We start from the raw sequence: 11964 nt of genomic DNA, 5'->3' as shown, positions 1-11964 counted from the left end.
CACTACTTTAGTGCCTTTGAAAGTTCCGATGCCAGGTTGGAATAGTGAATCGAATTGTTGTCGGACTTGTGAGCACGAACTTCGCTCTACAGATGACATTGCGTGAACATCCCCCCCATTTCCAGTTCATCTTGGCTAACCAGCTCTTCCCCAACAGTGCGGGACCATTGCCCGGGACAATCCAGAGTGGCAGCCGATTCACTAACCCATTGTGTGTGACAGCCAACATTGCACTGCCTAGCACCGGAATGATTTCTTTAGTGTAAGTCCGTAATTGTGTCTCAATACATGCTAATTTGGGTCTACTGGCTTTAATTGGCCATAGCTTCTCAAATTGCTGAACGCCCATGAGTGACTGGCTGGCCCCAGTGTCCAGCTCCATGCGTACAGGGATACCGTTTAATAAAACCCTCATCATCATTGGCAGCGTTCTGGTATATGAACTGTGAATATTCGCCACATGGACCCGCTGGACCTCGGCGTCCATCGATTTGCCCCAAAAGTCATCCTGCCTCAAAGAACCCTCTTCTCGTCCATCCGCCTCATATATTAGTCTGGTAGCAGACTTCCTGCACATTCGAACTAAGTGGCCACTGAGATTGCAGTTCCTGCAGACAAACTGTTGAAATCTGCAAGGTCGAGCTGAGTGTTTTCCCCCACACCTCCAGCATGAGTTAAAGTTTCCATTGTTGGGAACAAAGGGACTATGGCCAGGCTTCCTGACTGTCCCTTTGACTGCTCTTAAGTACCCTATTAGTGGGTGTCAATGGCCGCATTGCCCACTGTGATGGCGTGAATGTCCGTTCAGCCTGCCATTGCCTCTGTTGAAGTCCTACTCTGGGGTCTATTGCTGCCTGGGGCGTCTCGGACTGCCCCTGCCTGCCTGCGGGGCTCTGAGTCGCGTTGATGATGTTGACTCCCTGATCCATCACCGCATTAGAGGCAGAATTGCGCGCGTATATTATTTTCGTCTCTTCCTCCCCCGCCATGAAAGTTTGACCTAACAACGCCGCCGCTTCCAAGGTCAAATCCATGGTCTCAATTAATTTGCAGAAAATTCCCGCATGACCGATGCCCTCGATAAAGAAGTCCCTTAGCATCTCTCTCCTACAGGCATCTGTGAACTTACAGAAGCTGGCCAAACGCCGGAAGTCCGCTACGAAGTCCAGTCTGCTCTGTCCTTCATGACGTCGGTGGGTGTAGAATCTATGTCGGGCCATATGTATGCTACTCGCCGGTTTGAGATGCTCCCCGATCAATTTATTAAGTTCTTCAAAGGTTTTGTCCGCCGGCTTTTCGGGTGCTAGTAAGTCCTTCATGAGCGCGTAAGTCTTTGGTCCGCAGCTGGTCAAAAGATGAGCCCTTCGCTTGTCGGCCGCTGCATCCCCCAGCCATTCTTTCGTAACGAAGCTTTGCTGAAGCCTCTCGACAAAATCGTCCCAGTCTTCCCCAACAAAGTACCGTTCCTCTGTGCTACCGGTGGCCATTCTCATGCGCCGTGAATTCCCATTTCTCGTCGCCAATATAAAGTCCTTACTCTACAGCATGAAACCACACGAGGCACATTCTGGGGACAAGGTCACTCTGTGACCTTAACTCTTTATTCACAAGACTCCAAAGACGATGACCCTGCATGGGACCTCCCTTTTTATACCTGTGTGATCAGGTAAGGAGTGACTCCCACAAGTTCACCCCTTGTGGTCAAGGTGTGCATCTAGGTTGAGAGTATACATTAATACAGTGGTGTTACATTGTGATTACATACATGACAGGAGGGATGTTAGAGGCTTAGAGTCAGGAGAGTGAATGAAACATAGAAACATAGAAAATAGGTGCAGGAGCAGGCCATTCGGCCCTTCGAGCCTGCACCACCATTCAATAAGATCATGGCTGATCTTTCCCTCAGTACCCCTTTCCTGCTTTCTCTCCATACCCCTTGATCCCTCCCCTCCCGATCCCCCTTCCCCAAACCTTCCCAACATTGAAAAACTAGCAACAACAATAAACAAATTTTGTCCAAAATAGTGTAAAAACTCCAACTCCATACTTGCAGCCATGCACCTCAATTTCCTTTCCACCCCCACATATTCACCTCAGCTCTACCCCTTCCCCTTCTGACTCCAAGCCGCTTTGCCGCAGTGTTCCTCAAGTGCTGCTTCATTGGTGGGGATGACGGCAGATCCACTGTTTGGCCGGATGCTGGAGAGGACGTTCCCGAGGAGGAAACATCCTCCAAGCCAGAAGCAACAGCTTCCTCCTGGTTCGCACGTGTCATTGGCAATGGGGATGCGACACCAGTGTTCCTGGCGATCACCTCCAGGGCTACCGCTATCCGCGTCATTATCTCGTTAATATTTGCAGATAGTGTGGCCATCTGTTTGGATATACCCCCCATTGCCTGGAGGAGCTGATGACCAATCTCAACACCCCTCCTGGACAAATTGACCTTGTCCCTGCTGAGATCTGTCGATCGTGGAGCAGTCCAGCTGTGCCGAACCAACCTCTGTGGGGTCAGCTCCTGCATGGTGACATTTGGGATGCCCTGTGGTAAAGTTCTTGAGCCCGCTACCTACATGGTCGAGGAGGACATGGCAGCAGTAGCACTACAAGTAAGTGGTGTGGTCTATCGTTGTTACTGCTGCAGGCTCCTCCATCAGCTCCTCACTGCCCTCAGTGGAAAGGATAACCTGCAGCTCAACGGGCGATATGCAGGGCTCCGCAACACCAGAAGCATGATCCACCGCCGCCAATGGATCCGCACCTTGCCTCGGTGCTGTTGTGAGGGACTGCGCTCTTGGCTGAGGTGGCATAACATCAGGTTCTGCTGCTGCACGAGTGGCCGACCGGTCGTGGATGCCCACTACTGCCAGTGCCCGCTGCTCGATGTCTGTAAGCTCAAACATCACTGGTGGGCCGCCACCCATCGCCGCTGCTCAGCCCTATTCTTCAAAAACTTCTTCTACTGACAGGACTTGTCAAAGATGTATCTTTCATAAATAAACTATTAGAACGTTTTTGGACTTTCAATGTATTTTTTGTTTTGGTTAGATCGTAACTGTAGTGTCTATTTCTGTAACAAATGTTACTGCACCTTAGGTGATTCCAAGTGCTCTGCCCGTGGATTTAAGAGTTATAGATGTCATTACGTGCTTTGTTGCTAACAGCCACCAGCAGGAGAGTACAGTGATACTGGCCAAGGCAGCATATCCTCGAACAATAAGAAAATAACAAATGCACTATTCCGGTGGGCTGGCAGGTTCATTGATTTTTGTAGAAATGCAGACAAACCATTTGACCGCACAGCAGAAATGCTATGCCATTGCAGTCTTTCCCAGAGTGGTGAATTGTATTCACGTAGGCACTGTTGAACAATTGTGTACCTCAGCCATAAGGGTTGCACTCCTTTAACAATGAACTGTACACAATGGGTTGGATTTTGCTGCAGAAATAACAGTGAGGTTAATGGCGCTCACGGTTACTTACACAGACATCAGACAGCAACTTCTGGTGACTGCACATGCACAGTTAAACATGGAAATCTGGAACTTGCTGTTCAAGATGTCATATTCCTCCATAAGCTTCCCGTAAACGGCATTTTGCCATCTGACTCACCATTTAAATGTAATGAACGGTGTGAGGTTCCTCTACTTATCTCATAGATTAAGTGAGAGGGGACTTCTGAGGGCTTGTCCATTCCAGTGTAAGTATCCTTTTAATGGCATTGTAAGTCCTAATTACTGTCAAATCACCTCCCCGGCACTGAAAATTAACTTTCACAGATGTGGAGTCTCATTCCTTCAAATTTTAATTCTTGCTGGAGATTTTAAAAATAAAAATATTTTTTTAACTTTTTCTTCCTGTCTCTTTTAATCCAATCTTTATTTCACTTTCTGTATCTGATTTAATATTGAATTGAATATTCCAACTTGCACTTCCTCATTCATATTCTGCACTGCTCATGAATGATTTTTCATTCTGATTGGTTAAGGAGATACACGTTTGCTTTACCTGTTCACACAGGTCCCAGATGCTCTGTGGAGAGCACTATGCTTTTTGGATGGTTTGCTGACAGGAGCCTGGCATGAAAAATCCCACAGAAAATCTATGGGCAAGTGCAGGACTAACGAATGGCCGCCGCTGCCTAGTCACTGCTCTGGGCAAATTCTGGACCAGCGTCACAATCTACTTGGTTACAATGAAAAATCAGGAGGATTTAGATGCTCTGGGGTAGGTCTTGACTTAGTGCGATTAGTTGGACAGGCCTCAGCTTAATTCCTAATTCTGTAGGAGCAAACGATTTTATAGATATTGGGTGCTGCCCTCATTTGTTCCTCTTAAAAATATTGGGCCCAAATTTGGCCAAGAGTTGCTCCGTTTTTTTTGGAGCAACTTGATTTTTCTGGAGTATCTTAAAAAATCCCCATTCTACACAATTAATTTGCGTGTAAGTGAGTCAGTGTAAGTGAGTTAGTTAGGATTTTTTTTAGTTTTGTTTTTTTTTTCCAAAAGGGGACGTTACCAGCCACCTATGCCTGTTTTGGCCATTTAAGCCAGTTTGGATAGCTAATAGTTGCTCCACACTAACTCAGGCCAGCATATGTGGCCACTTGTGGCCACACAGAAAACCTTTGTGGAGAGTTAAGAAATCAGCGCAGGTAGGTACATTCTAAAGCACCAAGCACGAAACAAAGCACAAAAATAAGCATTCAATAACAACTAAAAAATACAAGGAAGCTGAGAGGACCTGCACCTAGCACCAAGACGTACAAAGCACTAAACAAAGCACAAAAAGTAATAAGCAATTAATTAACAAATAAAAAATAGAAATAACCCTGCACCTAAAGCACCAAGACCAAAGTAATAAGCAATCAATCAATAACAAATAAAAAATAGAAGCCCTACCAAAACACGGCCCAGGAAGGCAGCGGGCGGCCGATGGAGCCCATTCGGCCAGGGATAAGGGCGGTGCACTTCAGCGACTCACACACAGCCTGCAGCACACTTTCACAAATTCTCGCGGCGAAGAGCTACTGCGCATGCACGCACACTCTAGTGCGCATGTGCAGAGGTCCCGACACTGTTTTCAGCGCTGGGACCTGGCTCCGCCCCTGAATCCAGTGGCCACGCTACACCACCATCGAGGAGAGGCTGGGGAGTGGCCAAACTCAGCCTGAAGATTTTTGGTGCCCTTGGAGTTCTACAAAAGCGGCGTATCTCTGGTGAGTGTGCCAGAAATCTGTACTGGCAAAATTTGAGTGCATAGAAACTAATTTATGATGATTCTCATGGTGAATTCCCCATGTTCTTTGGCAGTGCAGCTCCCAATACACTCAGCATCTGTGTAAAATGAGTGCTGGGTGGCCCCCCAGCTGCACTTTGTGAATTATACTTCGTTCATTTGGTTTTATTCTTGCTGCTTGTTCATGTTTTTCTGCAATTCAGGACTCCTTTGGTACAGACATTTTGCTGCCATTATGTTGTCCTTGCAGTTTTAAGCACATTGCTCGGCATAGGCATTCCATTGGATCTGCCAATGGCTGTCTTATATTTGAAGGAGGAAGGTGAGTCCTAGCAGAAGCAGGAAAGGCAATTGCATTTGCATTTCAGGTATACATGTCTGAGCAGATCTGCCATCATCATCTACGTTTCAGTAGGGAGACTGTCACCAAGTTGTGCCATCTATTGTTGCCTGACTTGCAGACTACAAACAGCACAGGGACAGCCACTGCCTGTTGTGGTCAAAATCACCGAAGTATTGAACTATTATGCCATAGACTTACTTAAAGCCACCACCAGTGACAATTGCCAGATTAACCAGACCTGTATACTGATGCAGCCTAGCTCACCTCCTACTCTTCAAGGGTAACAAGCTTTATGGTCCTCCTTCTGGCTGCAGAAAGGTCCCTTCAGCCCCCAAACCACTCCTCCAGTTGTTCTTTCCTCAGTAGATAAACAGAATCTTTCCCTTTGTGCTCTAATTTTATAGCTCTTGTAGATCGTGAACTAGCTCATTCTGATCCTGGAGACTGCATTCAAGTATCAAACAATTTATTTTCCTATGTTGGTATTATTATATATGCTAACTTGTATTTACTTTGTACAGCCACCAGAGGGCTCATCCCCTGGAGTCCCGAGAGATCCCACAATCTCTTGGGAGCACAGGTATTTAAGGAGGTCTCACAGGTTGGAGAGACACTCTGGAGACCTGCAATAAAAGACTAAGGTCACACTTTACTTTGAACTCACAGTGTTCAGTCTGACTCTTTCTCCATACATAAAAGTTATGATAGATTTTTGCCAGTTCCAAAAATGCAAACTTTCCTCGGAAAGTGGCTTCTCTGTTACTCCATCAGTGAATTTGGACTTCTTCAGTATTTTCCTCTAATTACTATAATATCTGCCTGCCAGCGGAATTATTGCACACTGATTTATGGAGGTCACAGGTCACACTTCTTCGGTGCTTGACAATGATTATTACCGATGAGTGATGATTAAATTATTTATTTTACTGGCAGTGTTAAGGAGCAATAGATTGAAATATATAATTTTAGTATTCTCGCAGCAATTAAACATAGTCGGTGCCTTGTTCCTACTCCCATAATTCCAAATAGAAGGGTTCTTTGTTGGTGTCTTTGCAGCTTTGGACGGCAGAAAATTTTCTGTGTCTATAATATTTTTCATATATACTAAAGTAAAATCTAGGATCACAAGCGATGTTCCCGTTAGCTTTTTGGGGGTTAGTGGCCCATTCAAAATATCGCGCATGCGAGGTTTTACCTATTGAAAAGGCGGTGAGCCAGCTACTCAGCCATGCAGCTTCAAGGAATCATTGATCACAAGTATTGGGGACTCAGCATCCTGTGATGATGCATTTTTTAACTGCCATTAAAGTGGGTTCACAGCTAGTAATATCCAGCTCTATGCTTAGCACTATTAAGCCGTTATGTTAAGTTGTTGTGCGGAGATAAATTTAAAGATTTGTTCATTGTATAATGCAATGAGATGGCAGGGAACAGTTTACTTGTTAAGGCCGTATTAAATTCCAAAAGCATGTCATTAAAATCAATCAACAAAACTGCAGCACAGGATACTCCTAGTACTGATGCAGGTCCATCAGATAGTTAGAAGGTTTTGTAACCACTGTAGTTAGCATGTTGTGTCTGCAGCCACCACTCATTGCTGCTCCTTCTTCAATTAGGGGAGCATTTAGTAGTGGGGCACATGGACCGCAAACACAGAGACATTCATTAAGTAAGAAAATACACAGTGAATATGTAGGTCACAACATCTTTCAGTATGTCTTTTTTTTATTGCCCAGAAAAGAAACAGTTGTCAAAATGACAAACAAAAATGATTCTTAAGCTGTACCCTGTGGGTACACTGTGGCATTAAAGTTGAAGGCAGTGATTGCTTTCACGCTCATCGGAATGTATTGCGATCAGGTAGGACACTTCAGTCAGAAACACCCTGTTGTGGAAATGCAAAATAGTTTTTACTTTAAGAAGTAGTACTGTATTTTTGTTCCACAAGCATCTGTAAGATTTCTAAATCTCTGGTGTTAAATTGACAACAAGACCAATTCTTTTAAAACAAATTGGACTAGTTTATTAAACACACACACATGCACATCTATCAGCAGTCGTCAGTTATCCTACGGATCGATTAGTTACAACAGATACAATGATGTTACATTAAAAAAAGGTCTACTTTACTTCCCTCTAGCAAAGTACACAGACTGCTCCTTTGCCTGTAGAGGAACGTCCTGCTTTTGCCATGTGCTTAAGAGAAGAGACCCAGCAATCTTTGGCTTGACTTATTACAACTCTTAAGGCCATTGTTTCTTACAAAGCCTCAGTATTGGGTCTTGGTTCCAGGCCGTTCCTGATTGTCTTCTCCTCATTAATGTGTCTGTCTGGAGGGCCGGTGCCATTCCTTGATTAGGTTAATGGCTTTCCAATTAACATCTTTTCTAATTTGGTGAGTTTCAAAGCCATGCTGACATGAACTTGGGAAGTCATTCATTTTGTTTCTTTCAACAGTGCAACACTTTTATTCTTACACATCTTTTCAATTTTTTCAATTCCTTTTCGGCCATGATTGATCAGCGCGGCACTCTGTTGGAGTGCATGGAGCTGATCGGGTTGGATTGTGGCTACAGCCGGGGACCAGTGCCCCAATGCAGAGCGTGCAGCGATGGCCCCTCCTTTTAAGGGAGGGAAAGAGCCTCGGATCCCAGCAGTGCTGCATGGAACATTGTGCAACGTTGCACCACTACAGCCCCGCAGCGCTCCAGGAAGGAAGTAAAGCACTTTGCCCCACTTCCTTCCTGGAGCACTGACACCGAATTTACAGAACGCTGAAAAAAATTAGCGCCTGTTGCTAATTTTTCCAGCTTTCAAAAGTTAATGACCCAAATGAGGTGCTCCCGAATTTCTCCGTCTTTATCTTTGACTCTAAGAAATCTTGTTGGTGACCAATTTCCCCTCTCCTCTCCTGGAAGCAGTGACTCTTGTTGGGTTATGGTTCCATTTGTGACTACATGCTTGAGACTAGACAGTGAGTGAAAAGTTATTCAACTATTGAGGCCATCACAGTTAAGTATGATCTTGTCCTCATCCAACATCCACACATACAAGACTAAGCAGCAATCATGTCTGATGGTTTTCCTATGCCTAGCCCAGTGGTTTTAAAGTCAATTATAAATGTTTTACAAAACCAAAATACTTGAGCTTAAGCAGCAACTGGTGTCACTGTGGTGCATCCGCGAGGCTGAGAGCTATGTGGATAGCACATTTCAGGAGGTGGTAACCCCGCAGCAAAGGAGTGTGCAGGCAGAGAAGGAATGGGTGACTGCCAGACAGAAGAGGAGGACCAGGCAGGTAGTGCAGGAGTCCCCTCAGTACATCTCGCTCTACAACCAGTATTCTGTTCTGTGTACTGGTGAGGGCGATGGTTCCTCTGGGGAGTACAGCCAGAGCCAAGTCCACAGCACCATGGGTGTCTCAGCTGTACAGAGGGGCGAGGGAGGAGGAAGACAGGGAAAGCAATAGTGGTAGGGGATTCAATAGCTAGGGGAGCAGACAGGCATTTCTGTGGCACAGGTGTGATTTCAGGATGGTATGTTGCCTCCCTGGTGCCAGGGTTAAGGAGCTCCAGAATATTCTGAGGGGGTTGGTGAACAGCCAGAGGTTGTGATCCATATTGGTACCAATGACATAGATAGAAAGAGGGGTGAGGACCTGCAGGTAGATTTTAGGGAGCTGGAACAAGATTAAAAAGCAGGTCCTCAAAGGTAGTAATCTCTGGATTACTCGCGGTGCTACGTGTGAGTGAATATAGGAATAGAAGGATAGAGCAGATGAATGCGTGGCTGAAGAAATGGAGCAGGAGGGAAGGCTTCAGATTCCTGGGGAATTGGGGCCGGTTCTGGGAGAGATGGAACCTGTACAGGCCGGATGAGTCGCACCTCAACAGTGCCGGTACCAATATCCTTGCGGGGAGATTTGCTAATGGTGTTGGGAAGGATTTAAATTAATTTGGCAGGAGGATGGGAACCAGGATGTAGCATTAGATGGAGAAACAGAAGGCACAAAGGATATGGAGAGAGGGATAGTACTGAAGAAAAAATAGTAAGGTATTAGGTGGAGTCAGACTAAGAGAGAACACAGGATGGTCTAAGATAGGTTTAAAGTGTAAGGCCTAGAAATTGTTTGGGGGGTAGTAGCACTTGCAGAAGTCTCGCCCCTTGCAATAAATTGGGATTGCTGCCCCCAAAAGGAAGTGGAGTGCTAAATCAAGCGCTCCACTTCCTTCCTGGGGTGGGAGAGGGGTGCACGGCTCAGCAACGCTATGCACTGGGCCGCCTAGTGCTGCCGCAGGCGATGGGCTCTTCCCTGAATTAAAGGGAAGGGCCCATGCTGCATATTCTGCACCCGAAGAACCCACCTACCTGGAACACTGGGGGCACTCAAAATGGGAGGTTTTTTTTCGGGAGCAGCCGGCCACCTCCCCTTTAAATTTCGCCCCAGTAGCGGCCGTCCGTCAGGTACACGTCCCCGAAGCTGTCGCTGTTATTGCCCGGCGCAGCTTCTGGGTGGCAACATAATTTAGGGCCAGAGCGCTAATGGGGTGATGCACACAGCGATGATGTCACGATCTCTGGGCACAGGAGATCGGGACGCAATGCCGTACCGCCGCCCCTAAACTCCCACCGAATTTAGTGGGAGTCAATAGCGACGCTGTACCCATTTGCAAAGTCATTTGTAACCCATCAGCGCCCCCTGGGGGAACTAACGGGAGGCGCAAATGCACCCAATTTCTCCCCTGTATATGTAAACACACAAAGCATAGTAAACAATGTTGGTGAGCTGCAGGTACAAATAGCCACATGGGAATATGATGTTGTGGCAATAATGGGGACCTGCTCAAAAAATGGCAGAATTGGATATTTAAAATTCCTGGATATAAGGTGTTCAGGAAACATAGGGAATTTAAGATAGGAGGTGGTGTGACAGTATTGCTTAAGGTGAATGTTACAGTGCTGGAGAGAAAGAGTGTTCTGAAGGGGTCAAGGACAGAATTTATATAGCTAGAGTTAAGAAGTAATAGAGGTGCCATTACAGTATTAGGTGTATGCTTTAGGCTACCGACTAGTGGGTAAAATATGGAGGAGCAAATTTGCAGAGAGTTGAAGTGAGTTCAGGAGAACTTTCTTGATCAGTATGTTTCTGGCCCAATGTGGAAGGAGGCATTGCTGGATCTGGCTCTGGGGAATGAGATAGGTCAAGTGGAGTAAGTGTCAGTCAGTGAACATTTAAGGAACAGTGATCATAGGTTAGATATGGTAAAGGACAGGGAACAATCTAGAGTAAAAAATAATTCATTGGAGAAAGGCAAATTTCAGTGGGATGAGAACGGATCTAGCCCTGGTAAATTGGAATCAGAGATTGGCAGGCAAAACTATAATGGAACAATGGGCTGCATTTAAAAAGGAAATAGTTTGGGTACAGCTGAGATATATTCCTAATAAGGGTAAAGGTAGACTAAAGGACAACTAATGTTAGAGTTCCCTGGATGACGAAAGAAATAGAGAGTAAGATGAAGCAGGAAAAGAGCACATATGACAGATGTCAGGCTGAGAATACATCTGAGAATCAGGCGAAATATAGAAAGTCCAGAGGAGAAATGAACAAGAAAATAAGAGGGACAAAGACAGGGTATGAGAATAGAATGGCAGCCAACCTAAAAGGTAATCCAAATGTCTTTTATAGGCATATAAATAGTAAATGGGTAGTAAGAGGAACGGGGTGGGCCGATTCGGCACCATAAAGGAGACCTATGTATGGAGGCAGAGGGCATGGCTGAGGTACTAAATGAGTACTTTGCATCTGACTTCACCAAGGAAGAAGAGGCTGCCATAGACATAGTAAAGGAGAGGTAGAGGAGATACTGGATGAGATAAGAATAGATAAAGACAAAGTACTAGAAAGGCTGGCTGTACTTAAATAGATAAGTCACCAGGACCGGATGGGATGCGTCCTAGGACACTGCGGGAAGTGAAGGAAGAAATCGCGGAGGTACTGACCATAATATTCCAATTCTCCTTAGAAACGGGCATGGTGCCAGGGAACTAGCGAATTGCAAATGTTACACCCTTGTTCAAAAAAGGGTGTAAAGATAAATGCAGCAACTATAGGCTGGTCAGTTTAACCTTAGCAATGGGGAAGCTTTTAGAAACAATAGTCAGGGACAAAATTAACAGTCTCTTGGACAACTGTTGATTAATTAAGGAAAGCCAGCATGGATTTGTTAAAGGCAAATTGTGTTTAACCAACTTGATCGAGTTTTTTGATGAGGTAACAGAGAGGGTTGATGAGGGCAATGTGGTTGACATGGTATACATGGATTTCCAAAAGGCGTTCGACAAAGTGCCACATAATAGGCTTTCCAGCAAAGTTGAAGCCC

This window comes from Pristiophorus japonicus, chromosome 7 (genome assembly GCF_044704955.1).
Source record: "Pristiophorus japonicus isolate sPriJap1 chromosome 7, sPriJap1.hap1, whole genome shotgun sequence".
Taxonomy (NCBI): Eukaryota; Metazoa; Chordata; class Chondrichthyes; family Pristiophoridae; genus Pristiophorus; species Pristiophorus japonicus.
This window is presented reverse-complemented; position numbering follows the sequence as displayed.